Source organism: Chiloscyllium plagiosum, unplaced genomic scaffold (assembly GCF_037043375.1).
Source record: "Chiloscyllium plagiosum isolate Xiang-an unplaced genomic scaffold, Cpla_swu_hap1 HiC_scaffold_31, whole genome shotgun sequence".
In the NCBI taxonomy this organism is placed as follows: Eukaryota; Metazoa; Chordata; class Chondrichthyes; order Orectolobiformes; family Hemiscylliidae; genus Chiloscyllium; species Chiloscyllium plagiosum.
The window spans coordinates 73,036,674-73,053,009 of NW_028270169.1; the positions used below are offsets into that span (position 1 = coordinate 73,036,674).

General features: G+C 42.1%; 1 long non-coding RNA gene across 2 annotated transcripts in view; it reads right to left on the reverse strand.

Annotated features, from left to right (window-relative positions):
- Positions 1–13,938: 13,938 nt before the first annotated feature.
- The window catches only part of LOC148142002 (uncharacterized), a 972,588-nt gene continuing 970,190 nt past the window's right edge, over positions 13,939–16,336 (reverse strand). For both annotated transcript variants that reach the window (XR_015752231.1, XR_015752230.1), the window contains one exon: positions 13,939–14,684. This is a non-coding gene — a long non-coding RNA (uncharacterized LOC148142002). The remainder of the gene's footprint in view (positions 14,685–16,336) is intronic.

Below are 16,336 nucleotides of genomic sequence, written 5' to 3' on the forward strand. Positions count from 1 at the left end.
TGGTCATAGTAGATCATCTATTTGGTTGGGTTGAGGCATACCCCCTAGCTACTGCCACTGCGAGTGTGGTGTCTAAAACAATATTAGAGCATATAATTCCCCGATATGGGCTAGTGAACCGTATAGATTCCAACCAAGGAACTCTTTTTACTCTAAAGTGTTACAGGGGGTAATGGAAGGGTTGGGAATTTCCTGGGAGTTCCATGCTCCATGGCACCCACCATCATCAGGAAGGTTTGAGAGAATGAACCAAACACTCAAATGACAGCTCTCTAAATTGATAGTAGAAACCAGACTCCCTTGGACCAAATGTTTACCTATAACTCTCTTGCGAGTACGAACAGCCCCAAGGAAAGATTTGGGACTAACCCCGATGAAATCATATTTGGATTACCTTATCTGGGAACGAACGGAGAATTGACAATTCCCGAAACTAAAGACTTGCTCTAAAGAAATATATACTGGGCTTGTCCGCCTCTTTGTCTCTCCTCAGGAAACAGAGTTTATTGGCACAGACTCCGCCCCCCTTGAATTCACCGTTCATCCCATCCGGCCGGGAGATTGGGGCTTAGTAAAATCATGGACAGAGACTAAATTGCAGCCGGACTGGGAAGGGCTGTATCAGGATCCTTTGATTACCGAAATAACAATAAGGACAGCGGAGAAAGGCTGGACTGACTACACTCGGATCAAAGGGCCAGTGAAATCTCCATTTGAGGAAGAAGTCTGGACAGCAAGACCAACGCAACGCAAGACCCGCTGAAACTCAGGCTGAAGAGACTTAGAGTAACTGATTCTTCAGTGGCGACACGAGCGCGGGATTATTTCTGTAAGATTGTGTATTAAGTTTTTTTGTGCTCCAGCACAATTTTTAGAATGCTGGGGATGCTTAGAGTTATGATGCGAGCTCTCTTAGTATTGGGATTTTGTCAAATATAATTTTCATATGTGTTATTAGCGGTCCCTGAGTCTGATAATCAGCAAGTAATAGACCTGATGCATGTAGCTTAGTAAATTGTGGGGATGTAGATAATCAGAGACAGTACCGCAGCTCAGAGATACATCTTAAGTCCTTTGGGGATGGTACTTGGTATAATGGTCTCGTCACAGTGCACCGGGCCCCCTTCCGACCAGCTCGCGATTGTCCCGATAAAAAGTGTAACCCAATATACCTAATGATAAAGAAAACCACATGGCTCAAAGCAATTCTGGGAGGGGGGGGGGGCACCTATGAAATACAATTAGATGAAACATTTCGGATAGAAATGTAAGCAAACGGGAAGGACTTCTCCGGCTGTTGTTTTCAAATTAGCGTAGGACAGGGAAAACGGGCAGAACTATTGGATAATAAGGTACAACTTTTCACCCCTCCCGTTGATCCTAAAGTAGTAAAAATTATAGAGATTAAGGACTTGAAACAGATCATTGAAATAGAAACCGGATACGGGGATGCAAATGCCTGGGTTGAATGGGTAAAGTATACTGTAAAACGTCTGAACAAAAGCAATCGCTATGTATGTGCCAGTGGCCCAGGTGGTTCCCTTTCCGCTCGGGTGGAAGCGAGACAGGAAGGGCATGAAATGTATGATAGCCCTGTATCAGGGTAAGACTGCATGGAATGATAGGAATTGTACCTCCCTATCTCTGATGTTCGCTCCCTTGGAGAAGAAAGATTCAAAAGCCCCCCTATGTTTTCAGCCGCAGTTGGAAATCACACGTCGTGTGTGGGTAGACGAGGTACAAGTCGGTCTAGAGATTTGGGGGAGCTGAAAGTATGTACAGAGATTAAGAATGTTACCGAAACGGAGAAGGGAGGGAACTACTCAGCACCAAAGTTTCCCCGAGCGGATCTGTGGTGGTACTGTGGAGGCAAAATATTGACATCCACCTTACTACCGGATTGGAGAGGGATATGTGCAATTGTACAATCGGCAATTCCATTTACCCTGGCATTTGAGAAGGAAATGATAGTGGGGAAAAAGTAAAAGAGTAAGAGATCACTGTTAGACACTTCTTTCGATGACAGGATTTATCTCGATTCTGTAGGAGTCCCTAGGGGAGTACCTGATGAGTTCAAGGCTCGGAATCAGATTGCAGAAGACTTTGAGTCAGCTCTCTTTTGGTGGGTTACAATTAATAAAAATGTAGATTGGATAAATTACATTTTCCATAATCAACAGCGATTTATAAATTATACAAGAGATGCAGTTAAAGGAATATCAGAACAGTTTGATGTGACAAATAGGATGGCATGGGAAAACAGAATGGCCCTTGATATGATTTCAGCAGAAAAGGGGTGTGTATGTGTGATGTTAGGAGGAAGCTGTTGCACCTTTATTCCTAATAACACTGTGCCTGATGGTTCAATTACCCGGGCCTTACGGGGATTGACTACTTTAGCAGAGGAACTGGCTGAGAATTCAGGAGTAGACACATCTCTCACGGGATGGCGTGAATCCTGGTTTGGAAAATGGAAGGGGGTGATGGTTCCAATCCTTACTTCCCTGATAGTAGTAGCCGGGGTATTGGTAGCCATTGGCTGTTGATCATGCCCTGTATACGAGGACTCACCCAAAGACTGATTCAGACAGCCTTAATAAAATAGATACCCCTAAAATGGAATCAGGCAGAGGAACTTTGTCGATTAAATAATGAGGGGATGAGTGAGACCAAGATGGATGAAATCTCCAGAATGATGCTTGCGAAGTTTGGGGGCAATGCATAAAAGAAAAATGCAGAAGATAAGAAATGGTAATTAAAGAAAAAGGTGAAATTTGGGATATAGGTAAAGTAGTGTCATTTCTGCAACGTAATTATTTATGCAAGGTTTATGCACTCACACCAGTGTATAATGGTTTCAATCAATAGCTGAGTCAACAAGAATGAAAACTAGGTAAAAACAAGGACTTCAGATGCTGGAAACCAGAATCTGGATTAGTGGTTCTGGAAGAGCACAGCATTTCAGGCAGCATCCAAGTAGCTTCGAAATCGACGTTTCGGGCAAATACCAGAAACGTCGATTTCGAAGCTACTTGGATGCTGCCTGAACTGCTGTGCTTTTCCAGCACTACTCATCAAGAATGAAAACTATGTGAAGGAAATATATAATTGTTTTTGTATTAGCTAAAATGTGCATACAAGAATGAAACGTGCCTGCAGACAATGGTAGATGTTACAGACAAATAGATAAGATGCTGTGAGAATGCAGGTTAAGCCAGATATGCTTGTACATGCAGTAGTTATAAGCATCTGTTTCCCACTTTTGCAAAAACACATAAACAAACCCCAAGTAAAAGGTCATAAGGATCAATATGGTTCAGGAAAGGGAGCAAATGTCACAAGTGGGGGATTTAGATAGTAGTGAGGGAGGATATACCTAACAATGGGCCACAGCAGGATGTGGTGAAATGGCCAAGTAAAACTTGTACTTTGTTATGCACAAGGCCGGATAAGGCAAGCGAGAAACAATAGTAATGGATACCGGGTTTGGAGTAGTGAATCCTATATAAGATATGTATTTGCTAAACTCTGTGTGCCTTATTCCCGGCACCACGCTTGCAAGCGTCTAATAAACAAACTGATTGCTTCAGATCTTGTCTTGGGCTGAAATTATTGAAGTAAGTGAGCTTTGTTTCTCACAGTCTTTAATTTAAATTTACTGTGCTTTCTATTCTCTCAACTTCTCATATTAATTGCCCTCGTTTTCTTCTTAACTTTGAGACAAATCTCAAAATTCCGGGCACAATAAAAGCGATATGAATTATAAATTAGTATCTGGACAAGAGAACCAATGAATAGCTACATAGACCTCTTGAACATGGGGGCTGGGCATTGAGAACAGAGGATCAGTGGTTAGCACTTGTGTCTTACAGCGTTATGCACTTGGGTTTGATTCCATCCTCGGCCACATGTTTGTGTAGAGTTTGCATGTTCTGGTTTTCTCCCACAATCCAAAGATATGCAGGTTCGGTACATTGGCCATGCTAAGCTGCACGGTCTGTATAGGGATGTGTAGGTTATGTGCATTAGTCAGGGGTAAATGTCCAGTAATCTGAGAGCAGAATGCTGCTGAGTGGATTATTCTTTGGAATGTCAGTGTAGACTTGTTGGGCCAAATGGCCTGTTTCCACACAGTAGGGATTCCATAAACTTAGAATTGTGTTTCGCTAAACAAAACCGACAATTTTTTCAAATGTTGCATTTAAACCTTATCTTTAACAGTCAATTGTCAATCTTGTAAAATATCTCAATGCTCCAGAGATCAATGTTCAAACAAAACACTGCACATAAAGCCACACAAAGATCTTCATGACCATCTAATCACTGTTCAGTGGAATAATCACAGTAAATATCTTATTGTTCCTGAGATCAATCACCACTATCACAGTAAGGATCTGGTTATCATTCCCTTGAATACATGCAATCGTTGTCCCTCTGGTATTTCAGTTCAGTAGTTATACACCATACTGATTGGTCATAGCATGGTTATTCTTTATTATGAAGTGCCAAGGGTTCTAACGGCAAGAGATGTTGTTCGATCTGATTTGTTGCATGTTCTCAAACAAGTTTTCACTATAAATATTGCAAAACAATGTGTTTATTTGGTCTTGTTCAACTGCTGATGCTAACATTTTCAGTTCATGTTCATTAAGCATATTTGGAGAAAGTGAGGAAAGCTGTGGTGTTGGAAAAGTGCAGGCACATTCAAAGAACAGGAGTATCAAAAAGATTCCTGATGAAGGGCTTATGCCCAAAACGTTGATTCTGCTTCTCCTTGAATGCTGCCTGACCTGCTGTGCTTTACCGGCACAACGCTCTTGCTCTTAGAAATATTTGACTGAACATTCAGAGACAATACTAAAAGTTACCTCCGTCAATTTAATTTACTGCGCTTTCTATTCACAGAAGTTTTCATGTTAATTGCTCCTCTTTTTCTTCTTAAATCTGATACAAATTTCAAAATACAGAACACAATAAAATTCACATGAATTATAAATTTACATTCTCGACAAGAAAACCAATGGAAGGCGATATAGAATTCTTGAACAGCCTTCACATTTGAATGAAAAAGCAATTCCTTCTAAAAAATGTTTCCACGTCTGTATCGTTTTCTCAATTCAATAATCCTGCAAGTAGTTTATAATTGTCAGTTGATCTCTCTGAATGAGTAGCTAATCAATGTCAATGTAACAGCTGAAACATTAACAACAGATTGATAACTGGGTGTTAAAGATCTTATTTGAAGCCAACAAATGTTTGGTATTTACTAGAATCCCACCAGAAAACATTCTTGAATCATAATACAAGAAATGAGATATGTGAGAGATGTGCAAACCTTATTTTTAAATGAACAAACTCAAATATTTTCAAAGCATTTCAATCTTACGGTCAAAATGAACAGGTAAATGGAAAAATTTCATAAACTGAACAACAATTACATATTCATTTGATCAAAGGACAGAGTAATATTTAGATGAATCACAACATTTAATTACATAGTAGGTAACCAGCTGACTGACAAGTAATAGGTGGGAGCATTTGTTAGTTTCCTGAAGAAGATATCAACTTTATTTCCAATTTATAGCACGACAGAATAATGTTTAATGTGTATCAATTGTTTGAACTTGCCCCTTTGCAACAAAATAAAGGATCAATCTCATCGTAATCTTTAATTCTGCAACATTTTCAAATATTCTCCAGGAACTTATAAGCAACAGAATTAGATACAGGTATCCCCAATATCTGAAAGTAGAGCGTTATTATGAAACCTTACATAAGCTGAAAAGGCGTAAATCGAAGAAGCTTTAATCTTTTTCCTTTTTTTTCATAAAAGTGAAAATCCTCTTCAGATTTCTTTCAGTTAAAGAAAGCAGGGACAGATGTAAGTCTTTTGTAAAAGCAAAGTGGCTAAAGCAAACTTTCCAAAAGTGGGGGATACGTGTACACATATTTCTTGATAACCTGACACAAATAAGTATCAGATTTTGTGATTATTCTTATAATAGATAAAAGCAGATCTAATGTTGGATTGAAAAGCAATTCAATCTGTGCTTGTGTACTCCCTAATCACCATTCAGAGCAGCTCTTGATATGTTTCTGTTGAAGGTGTGATGTGAAACCTTCCCTCGGGTCTAGTAATAGAGACCCTGCCACAGCTCCACAAGCTCCTTTCATAATGTTCCCACTCAGGACGGCAGGACTGCAATATTATGTTTAATGTGGTAACTCAAATCAAAATCAATCAGCTGTTTATTGCAGTAATTTGGATGGGAATTGATTAGGTAGTTTCTGTGTGTAATGGACTGGAAATTAAACAATATTTTACAATAATAATGGAATAAAGGAATGATAAACTTAAATAAACAGGAATCTCATGACAATTCTTTGAAAGACAAATTGACAAAACTGTGTGATCATTGCACTTTGATTCCTAATATGCATCAGTCACTCAATGTGAATATTCAGCTGAAGACAATTTCCCTTCCTTTCAACAACGTACTACTTTCACAAATTCAAAATGAACAGGCATTGAAAAAGGAAGGTACAAGCAGATGGTAATTCGATTTTCTTTACATAAACATGAGATTAATTTTAAGTAAGTTTTATATACGTAAAAACGAAACTTATTGTGGTTCGAAATACAATAAATTTGAGCATGAAGTGAAATATAATCAAATCAATTTAACTGTGTTTTCTCAGTTAAAATACAGTTCAATATTCAAAGTAATCGAGTGATTGTACACTGCAATATCTTTAATTCAGTGCTGAGACATAATTCCACATTTATACCCCTTATAGTGAAGCAAACTTGTGCCAGGAGTCAGAGGGGGTAGGGGAGGTCCTGAATGAGTACTTTGCTTAAGTATTCACGAGTGAGTGGGACCTTGTTCTTTGTGAGGACAATGTGAAACAGGCTGATATGGTCGAACAGGTCGATATTAAGATGGAGAATGTGCTGCAAATATTGAAAAATCATGGGGATAGATAAGTCCCCTGGGTCAGAAAGGATATAACTTAGGTTGTTATGGGAAGGGAGTCAAGGGATTACTGTGTTTTGGCGATGATCTTTGCATCCTCACTGTCCACTGGAGTCATACCAGATGACTGGAGGGTGGCAAACGCCATTCCCTTATTCAAGAAAGGCAACTGAGATATTACTGGGAATCATCGATAAGTCAGTCTTACATCAGTTGTGGGCAAATTATTGGAGAGGATTCTGAGAGATAGGATTGATGATTATTTGGAAAAGGATAGATTGATTAGAGATGGTCAGCATGGCTTTGTGAGCGGCAGGTTATGCCTCACAAACCTTATTGAATTATTTGAGGATGTGACAAACACATTGGTGAGGACAGAGTAGTGGATGTGGTATGTCTGGACTGTAGCAAGATGTTTGATTAGGTTCCACATGGTAGGCTCATTTAGAAAGTAATGAGGTCTGGGATATAGGGAAACCTGCCTGGTTAAAAAATAAATTGGCTGGCCCATAGAAGACAGGGTGAGATTAAATGGATAGTTTTCAGCTTGGAGCACGATGACCAATGGTGTTCTGAAGGGATTAGTTCTGGGGCCTCTGCTCTTTGTGATCTTTTATAAATGATTTGGATGAGGAAGTGGAAGGGTGGGTTAGGAAGTTTCCAATGACACGAGAGTTGGTGCAGTTGTGGATAGTGTGGAGAGCCTTTGTAGGCTGCTAGAGGACATTGATAAGATGCAGAGCTGGGCTGAGAAGTGGCAGATGGAATTCTACCTGGGAAAATGTGAAGTTATTCATTTTGGAATTTCAAATTAGAGTGCATATTTTCAGAATAAATGCAGGATTCTTGACAATGTGGTGGAAAAGATGGATCGTGGGGTGCACATCCATATATCCCTCATAGCTGACATCCGAGGTGATAGGGTTATTAAGACAGTGTATGGTGTGTTGGCTTTCATTAGCAGGGATATTGAGTCTAAGAGCCACGTGGTTATGCTGCAGCTCTATGGATCAGTGGTGAGACTACACTTAGAATATTGTGTTCGGTTCTGATCATCTCATTATACATAGGATGTGGAAGCTTTAGAGAAGGTGCAGATGAGATTTATCAAGATGTTGCCTGGACTGGAAGGCATGTCTTATGAAGAAATATTGAGGATGAGAGCTTACTTGATAGCTTTGTGTAAGATGATGAGAGGCATAGATAGAGTGGATGATGAAAGACTTTTCCCCACAAAGTGCCATAATTTTAAGGTGAATTGGGAAAGTTGTGTCGAGATGTCAGAGATAGTTTCTTTATAGATAGTGGCGGGTGCGTGGAATGCACTGCCAGTGGTGGTAGTAGATTCAGATCCATCAGGGACATCTGAGCGACTCTTGGATAGGCACATGGATGATAGTAACTGAAGGGCATGTTGGTTAGTTTGATCTTAGAGTAGGATAAAAGATCGGAACAACATCGTGGCCAAAGGGCCTGTACTGTGCTGTACTGTTCTATATTCTATGGACTGAAATGAACAATTATTACATATTAGCAACATATAGATTTTCAAAAATCTATTAGCATACTTAAGAATAATGATAAATTTCATCTTGCTATTTGACTGTGCTATCTGCAAAAATGACCAGGAATTATTGTAGGGAAAAGTAATTAGGCTTTCCTAAATTTATAAGGCTGGGATTACACAGATCATTCAAATGAGCAAAAGTCATATTTATAACAGTGCGAGTTGCAGCAGAAATAATGGATTCTTTTGTAGGTGCATTGATTGGAAATAAAATTGATTTTTATATTACTGTATAGGTACTAGGGAATATTGGATTAAATTCAGATATAAACTTGACTGCTGTGTTAGCAAGACTAAACTAAAGCATATAATAATTATTATCATGCAAATGCCTTAATAATTACTGTTAGAATTCTGGAAAAAAAGATATATTGCACCATTTTTCAAACATTCAATAAATTAAATTGTGAATCTCAGTATACCTGTTACCCAGACCAATTATTATGCAAATTATTGTAATGGTAATGACTTAATAACTAATGCTAAATCCTAAACAGATACATTGGTTCAATAATTTGTCAGCCTCCGTAAACTGAGGGACAAAATATAATAGCTCTCTTGATAGAATTGAGGGGAAAAAATGAGACAGTGTTTATTGAAAAGGATTGTTTTTGTTTAAAAATGCAGTTGATGCAAGAATAATATATTTTCCTCCATTGGTTTTCTTGTAGATATATTTTTTTTTAATTGTCATGATTCAATGTTGAGATACTTGTGTCAGAGTCTGCAAAGGGGAGAGTGAGAGAGAAAGAAATTTTAAAAAAAGCAGAAAGGAAAGGAACTGGCGAGCAGAGGAGCTCCAACTGTAGAGTCTCACCCTGCCACCATCTTATTGGGTGAGCTGGAATGCAGACTAATCAAGGAACAACCTGACACAGTCATACGCACAGAATTTTAGCTTACAATGTCCTAGACACCACCGTCACCATCCCTGTATGTCCTGTCCCACCGGCAGGACATGGATGTAACTGAAATGCTGGGATATGCAGGGTTATGGACTAGGATTGGCAGAATGAGATCAGTGTGATTTATTTAACATTTCTCCAGAATATTAAACTCCAGTACAATTTGAAAAGTTATTAGCGTCATCAGACTTGAACTACAAATGTCAGAAAAAAATTATCAGGAAGTTAAAGCACAGATCGAGGCCACTTGGCCCATCCCATATGTGTTGACTGTCATAGAACTCCCGAGGCTTTACAGCTTTTTGTACTCACCATTGAAAGCAACAATTTCAGACTGTGAACACTGCCAAATATGCTTTTATAATCTGTTTTATAAATGTATTTCTTTGACAGCTGCACACCTTGTTTCCTTGTTTCTTTCCCAGCCCTTACTCCATTCCCCGTGGCCTTGCGGGACGACCATTTATGCTGTTTAATCTCTCCTGCTTTCCCCCGTGTGAAAGACTGTCTTTTTGTCCTTGTCTCACCCCCACCTTGCTCACAACCTGTTACATTTCTGATGGTTCCCAGACCTCTGGAACTATCACTGCGCCCCCTGTGTCAATGGCGCGAGTTTTGAATTCTCTTCCTCCTGAGATAATCAGAAATCTTTCCGGTTGCAGTTTCCCCCAAACTTTATTTTGAAAAGCAAAGCATTTGTGTCAGAGTCAAGTTTTTGTGAGCCTTCATCCACAATTCCGAGCATTTAGATGTAACTTGTGATCCTCTCACAGATGTGTAACGTTACTGGATTGGCCATGCTAACATGGCCGCAGTGTGCAATACAGGTGGGTTGGGCTAGCCATGGGTAATGTGGGTTTATGGGGATATGGTGGGTGAGCAGGTCATTGTGGACTCGATGGGCCAAATAGACTCTTTCTGCACCCACTGGATTCTGTGATTCTAACTAGTTGTGATTGTTGTCACATTTTCCTCATGCCAGGTTCATTTAACTCAGATACATATGATTCTGTGGGTGCTCACTCACTCCTTCCCTTCAGTTTTACATCAATTTCACACTGTACGTGAAGGTGGGAATGGATTTGTAAATATAAATACTCCAACCGAAACCCCTCACAGGTCAGGACATGTTTCTGCTACTTTCATCACTCACAAGGAACAGGAAAATAAAGGTTCAGTCACAAATCTTACAGGAACATAGCGGTTATAATTACCAGGAAAGGCTGAACAGCTGAAAACGCTTTTCTCAAGAGGAGGCTCAGAGACAGCCTGGTACAAGTAGAAAGCTTTGTGTCTGTGTTTTCAGAGATTTGTGGTTGAAATCATTGGGTTGGAAGCATGTTTCATTGCCCCAGATCATCAAAGGTGCTATCTAAATGTGCATCTTTCTTTCTATCTGTCTGAGTTAACAATCAGATGGACAGGTCAATGTCTGAGTGTCTTACCAAATCCCTGATTGAATGTCTCCCCCTACAAACGCAGGTGCCTCACCACTCACTGGGTCATGTGGAAACTCTGCCGTTACAATGAGAACTGTTTTTGCTGTCACCACTCCTCGTGCTTCCGCCTAACCCGACTTCCCTTCATCAAATCCCAGCTGCTTCTAGCCCACCCACATGGGCATGTTGAAGAGCATGACAGGAGAATGGATTGAAACCGAGAGTTCAATAGCCAGAATGAAATAGAAAGAAGAAAATAAACGGTGATTGTGGATCCCAGGAGATACAGACTCCAGGATTAGTCCTTGTGGGAATTCCTGCAGTAATACAAGACAGCATTCCATGATGAGTTAAACCCGGGTGGCAAGGCAGGGAGCCACTGAACATGGGCAGGTTTAGTTCAAACACAGGAGGTTTGTTCAGTCAGTAACAGTGTGTTAGACATGGAGGTGAAGTGAACAGTGAGGGGAAATGTTACCACAAGTTGCCGCTAGATAACTTGCATTGGAACAGGAGGAGGCCATCAGCCCCTCAACTCTGCTCTGCCATTCATGATGATCATAGCTGATGTGTGACCTAACGTACAACTTTCAAAACCCTCTAATTTCATCAATAAACTCCTCTGCAACACACAAGATGAGTATTGTAAAACTAAACATCTGCAAATGCTGGGACATCAGAAACAAAATCAGAAATTGCTGGAAAGATTCAGTAGTTCTGGCAGCATCGGTGGAGAGTGAACCGTTCGTGTCTAGTGACCAGTCCGGTGACCAGCTGCAGCTGTCCATTCTGCTGTTTCTGTCACACTGGAACAGGTTCTGGTGCGAGAGAAATGAGATTGTCAATAACAACTGACAAAATAGGAGGATGTACTCAATCAGAATTAGGAATTCACTTACCCCTCCCAGTGGGACACACACCGACAAAGTCACACTGCGGAGAGGCCGTTCACCTGCCCCACGTATGGGAAGGGATTTACTCCATCTTACAATCTGCTGAGGCACCAGAGATGGCACAGTGGATTTAGACCCTTCACCTGCTCCATGTGTGAGAAAGGATTCATTCAAATCTCTCACCAGCGGAGACATTAGTGCATTCCCACTGGGTAGAGGCCATTCACCTGCTCAGTGTGTGGGAAAGCATTCACTCAGTCCTCTGACCTGCTTAAATACCAGTGAGCTCACACTGGGGAAAGGTCATTCACTTGTTCCTGTGTGGGGGGAGATTCACTCAAACGCAGCACCTGCGGAGTCCCCAGTGAGCCCACACAGGGGGAGAGGCCATTCAGATGGTCAGTGTGTGAGAGAAGATTCAGTGATTCATCCTCCCCCCCCCCGCCCCGAGACCCCAGCGATCCCACACAGGGGGAGAGGCCATTTAGATGGTCAGTGTCTGAGAGGGGATTCAGTAATTCATCCTGCCCCACTGAGAACCCAGTGAGCCCAAACAGCGGGAGAGCTCATTCAGATGCTCAGTATGGGAGAAGCGATTCAGTGATTCATTGCTCCTGCTGAGACTCCCAAGGAGCCCACACCAAGGAGAGGCCATTCAGTTGCTTAGTGTGGGAGACGGGATTTAGTGATTCATCGCTCCTGCTGAGACTCCAAGGAGCCCATACTGAGGAGAGGCCATTCAGATGCTTAGTGTGGGAGAAGGGATTCAGTGATTATTCCTGCCCCAGAGACTCCAGCGGGTTTACTCTGGGTAGGAGCTGTTCACCCCTCTGTGTGACAAGGGATTTGCTGCATCTTCAACACGATTGAGAGACCAGTGAGTGCACACAGGGAAGTGGTCATACACCCCTACACCGTGTTGACTGCAAGATTCTCATTCTGATGTTACTGTCCGTCAGAGTCAGGAGTGGACCTTGTACATGATGACACTGTTGGAGTATTGATGTTGTTGTTGTTAACCACATTAACTGGGCTGGAGTTGACTGAACTTACATTGCCACTTTCTGAACCTCAGGATGCCTCTCTGGGAAGTAAGTCTCCACAAACAGCAATGTGACAAGGAGCAGGGATCATCTGTTTTGATTTAAATTGTGATTGTAGCACGGCTGCTTCACAGCCTTGGAGTCCAGCCTTGGTCAACAGCCTGTGTGGAGTTCCCACATTCTCCCCATGATAGTGTGGGTCCCCTCCAGCTGCTCTGGTTTCCTCCCACAGTCCAAAGATGTGCAGGTTAGGTGGATCAGTCGTGCTAAATTGACCACAGGATCCAGGATTGTGCAGACTAGGTAGATCAGCCATGGGAAATGCAGTGTTACAGTAAGAGTGCTCTGGGCGTGATGCTCTTCAGATGGTCGGTGGGGTTTGATGGGCCAATGCTCTCCTTCCACACTGTCGGGATTCTATTCTATGATTGAGGATAAAGGCTACACAGCAGGGTGTCCTTGGAGAAGGAACATGTGGTGTGCATCAGTGCTCTCGATGCCTTCAGATAGAGGTGGGCATCTCAGGGGATACAGTGCTTTATCTCCACCGTTGCCCTCCTCCCCACAACTCTACCTTGATTTTGTCCCTTCTCATTCTGTCACTTGTAATGGTTTGCTTGTCCCGTAATTGGCTTTGTTTATAAATATTCAATTGGTAACACAAATGGTTTACTGCTGGTGATTATATGTCTAGATTAGAGTGGTGCTGGAAAAGCACAGCAGGTCAGGCAGGATCCGAGGAGCCAGAAAATCAATGTCTTGGCAAAAGTCCTTTTCCAGCACCACTCTGATCAAGGCTCTGCTTTCCAGCATCTGCGGTCCTCACTTTTCCACTGCTGGTGATTATATGTTAACCAAAAGCAAAATGGCGTAATGATGATTTTGATGGTGGGAAGGTTGCTGTGATCACATTTCTGGGTCAGAGAAATGGGGAAAAAGAACGCTTCACAGCTCACTGAACGAGAACTGAAAAGCTGTTAAATCAAACCTCAGACAGGGAGGCAATATTTCCCTGAAGTTTGAGTAACTGGAAAGTGATGGTGTCCGGGACTAGACAGGATTTTATTTTACAGGAGGTTGAAAGCTTTAAAACTGTTATATTCAGACAGTTCAATTTATTTTCTTTAATTTTATTTGCTGTGCAAAAATCTTTTACAACATTTTAAAGCCAAAATGTACAAACCTTGTGTTAAGGATAAATGTTACATAAAATCCATCAAACCATCCCTCACTGAAAACTGTTGTGGAAGTGCAATCTCCTGGAGAATCCCTGCCCACTTCTTTCTACCCGGGTTCCATGACTACATACATACCTGGGAGATAGCAGCAGGAGGCCATTCAGCCTTTCAATCCTGCACCACCATTCAATGGGAAACAGCTGACCATCCAGCTCAGTCTCCTGTTTCTGCTGTGCTCCAATTCCCTTTCATGACTTTACCTCGAAGAACTATATCTAAGTCCTCCTTTGGCTTCACTGCCTTTTGTTCCAGTGGCGTTGCGGTGTGACTGTGTGGGTGTAGGCAGGGTTAATGTGATGGTGCTGCCTCCTGGAGGATGTACTCAACATCCCACATCATCCTGCTGTAACATCAACCGGGGTTCAGCAACTCGAGATAGAAACCATTTCCAGGATATGGGCATCACTGGCTCAGCCAGCATTTAAACCCCATCTCTAGTTACCCTTGAGAACACGGTAGTGAGCTGCTGTCTCGTACCATTCACAGTCCATTTGGTGCAGAGAGACCGACAATGCTGGGAGGGAGAGTGTTGCAGGATTTTGGCCGAGTGATTCTCTATCTTTGGTTCTTCAAATATTGTTAAACTTAATCACCATTCTGCAAATCTTCACCATCTCGCACCCTGTATAAAGGAATATGTACAGATTAGAAATTCAGAACAGACAATTCTAATTTCTCTGGAATATTTTTCCCCTTTGTTCCCCCAAAGCTGTAACCCTCCAGCCCACTTACTCTCTCCCTCCATTCTGACTCTGCTGTCCCCTAATGTACACCCTCCCCATTCTCATGGAGTAACTGATAAACAGATCCATGCCACCCCTTTCCGTCCCTGGTTAGACTCTGCACCCTTTCTGGGTTCACTTCCTTTCCCTTCAGTTGCTGCAAGTGAATAATGTAACAGCAGAATGAAACAAAAGGAAACAGACAGGGAGGTGGCAGATCCTGGACAGAAGAGGAACCTTCAGGCTGGGAGAATGGGTCAGATCCTTCTTTGTTTCTCAGAGGTCGATTCCCAGCATTACAACAAGTTGGGGATGGAACTTGGTTCCACGTGAGTGTGATGGCACTTTGACCCCCCCAACTGATCAATACTATAAGCAGACGTGCCCCTTCTCCACCCAATCACAGTGTGAATGCTTTCTGCTGGTTACCCAAAACACATGCTCCAAAACCCATCCACATTCTGTACATGTACAGTACCAGGTTTCCCTGCACACGTGTGATCCCTGCCTCAGGGATTGTGGGAGTTATAGTCCCCATGAAGCCTCTGGAGACCTGTTGCTGGAAAGTGAATGAAAAGTGTGGGGTGGAGGGTGTTGTGTATCCGATCCCCATTCAGACACACAGGACATGTGAGCTGTCACTGGGTTTTACTGAGACATCCGCTTAGAAAACTCGATTTCTGATGTAAGGAATATACATTCAGCCAATTGCGGGGTGGGGAGTTTAATAAGGGGCAACAAATTTTAAGAGAGGTGGCTCAGTGGCTAGCACTGCTGCCTCACAGCGTCAGAGAGCCGGGTTTGATTCCAGCCTTCGGCGACTGTGTGGAGTTTACACATTCTCCCTCTGTCTGCGTGGGTTTCCTCTGGGTGCTCCGGTGTCTTTCCACAGTCCAAAGATGTGCAGGTTTGATGGATTGGCCATGCTAAATTGCCCACAGGGTCCACGCATGTGCCAGTCAGACAATTAACAACAGGAAATGCAGGGTTACAGGGAATGGATGGGTCTAAATGGGATGCTGACTATAGGGTTGGTGTGGACTCGATGGATGAACACCCTGTTTCTGCACTATAGGGACTCTATTCTATTCTCATGAAGAAGAATGTACCTATCTCAATGTGTTCTGAATCTGTGGAATTCCCTATTCAAAATTCAGTGGATGCCAGGGCAATGAGCAAATTTACTGAAGAGATACAGATGTTTCATTTGCAATGAGTTGAAGGGTGAGAGAGCGCAGGCGGGAAAATCCAGCTGAGAGCAAGGTGAGCTCAATCATCATTGTATTAAATGGTGGAGCTGGTTCGAAGGGCTGCATTGCCTCTCCTGTGCCCAGTGCTTATCTTCTTACGGTAATAACTGGAAAGCTGAATCCAAAACTCACCACCTTCACAAAATGCAGGATACTCAGGTGGATTAGCGTTCCAAACTTAGATAGTGAGGAAGCGAGTAGGAGATAATGATTTTGCAATTTTAAACTGAGGGGACACAGTGATTTATGGTGTTCGACTGTGTAGGACATTCACAGCGTCCAGAATACTCTGTTGGGAAATC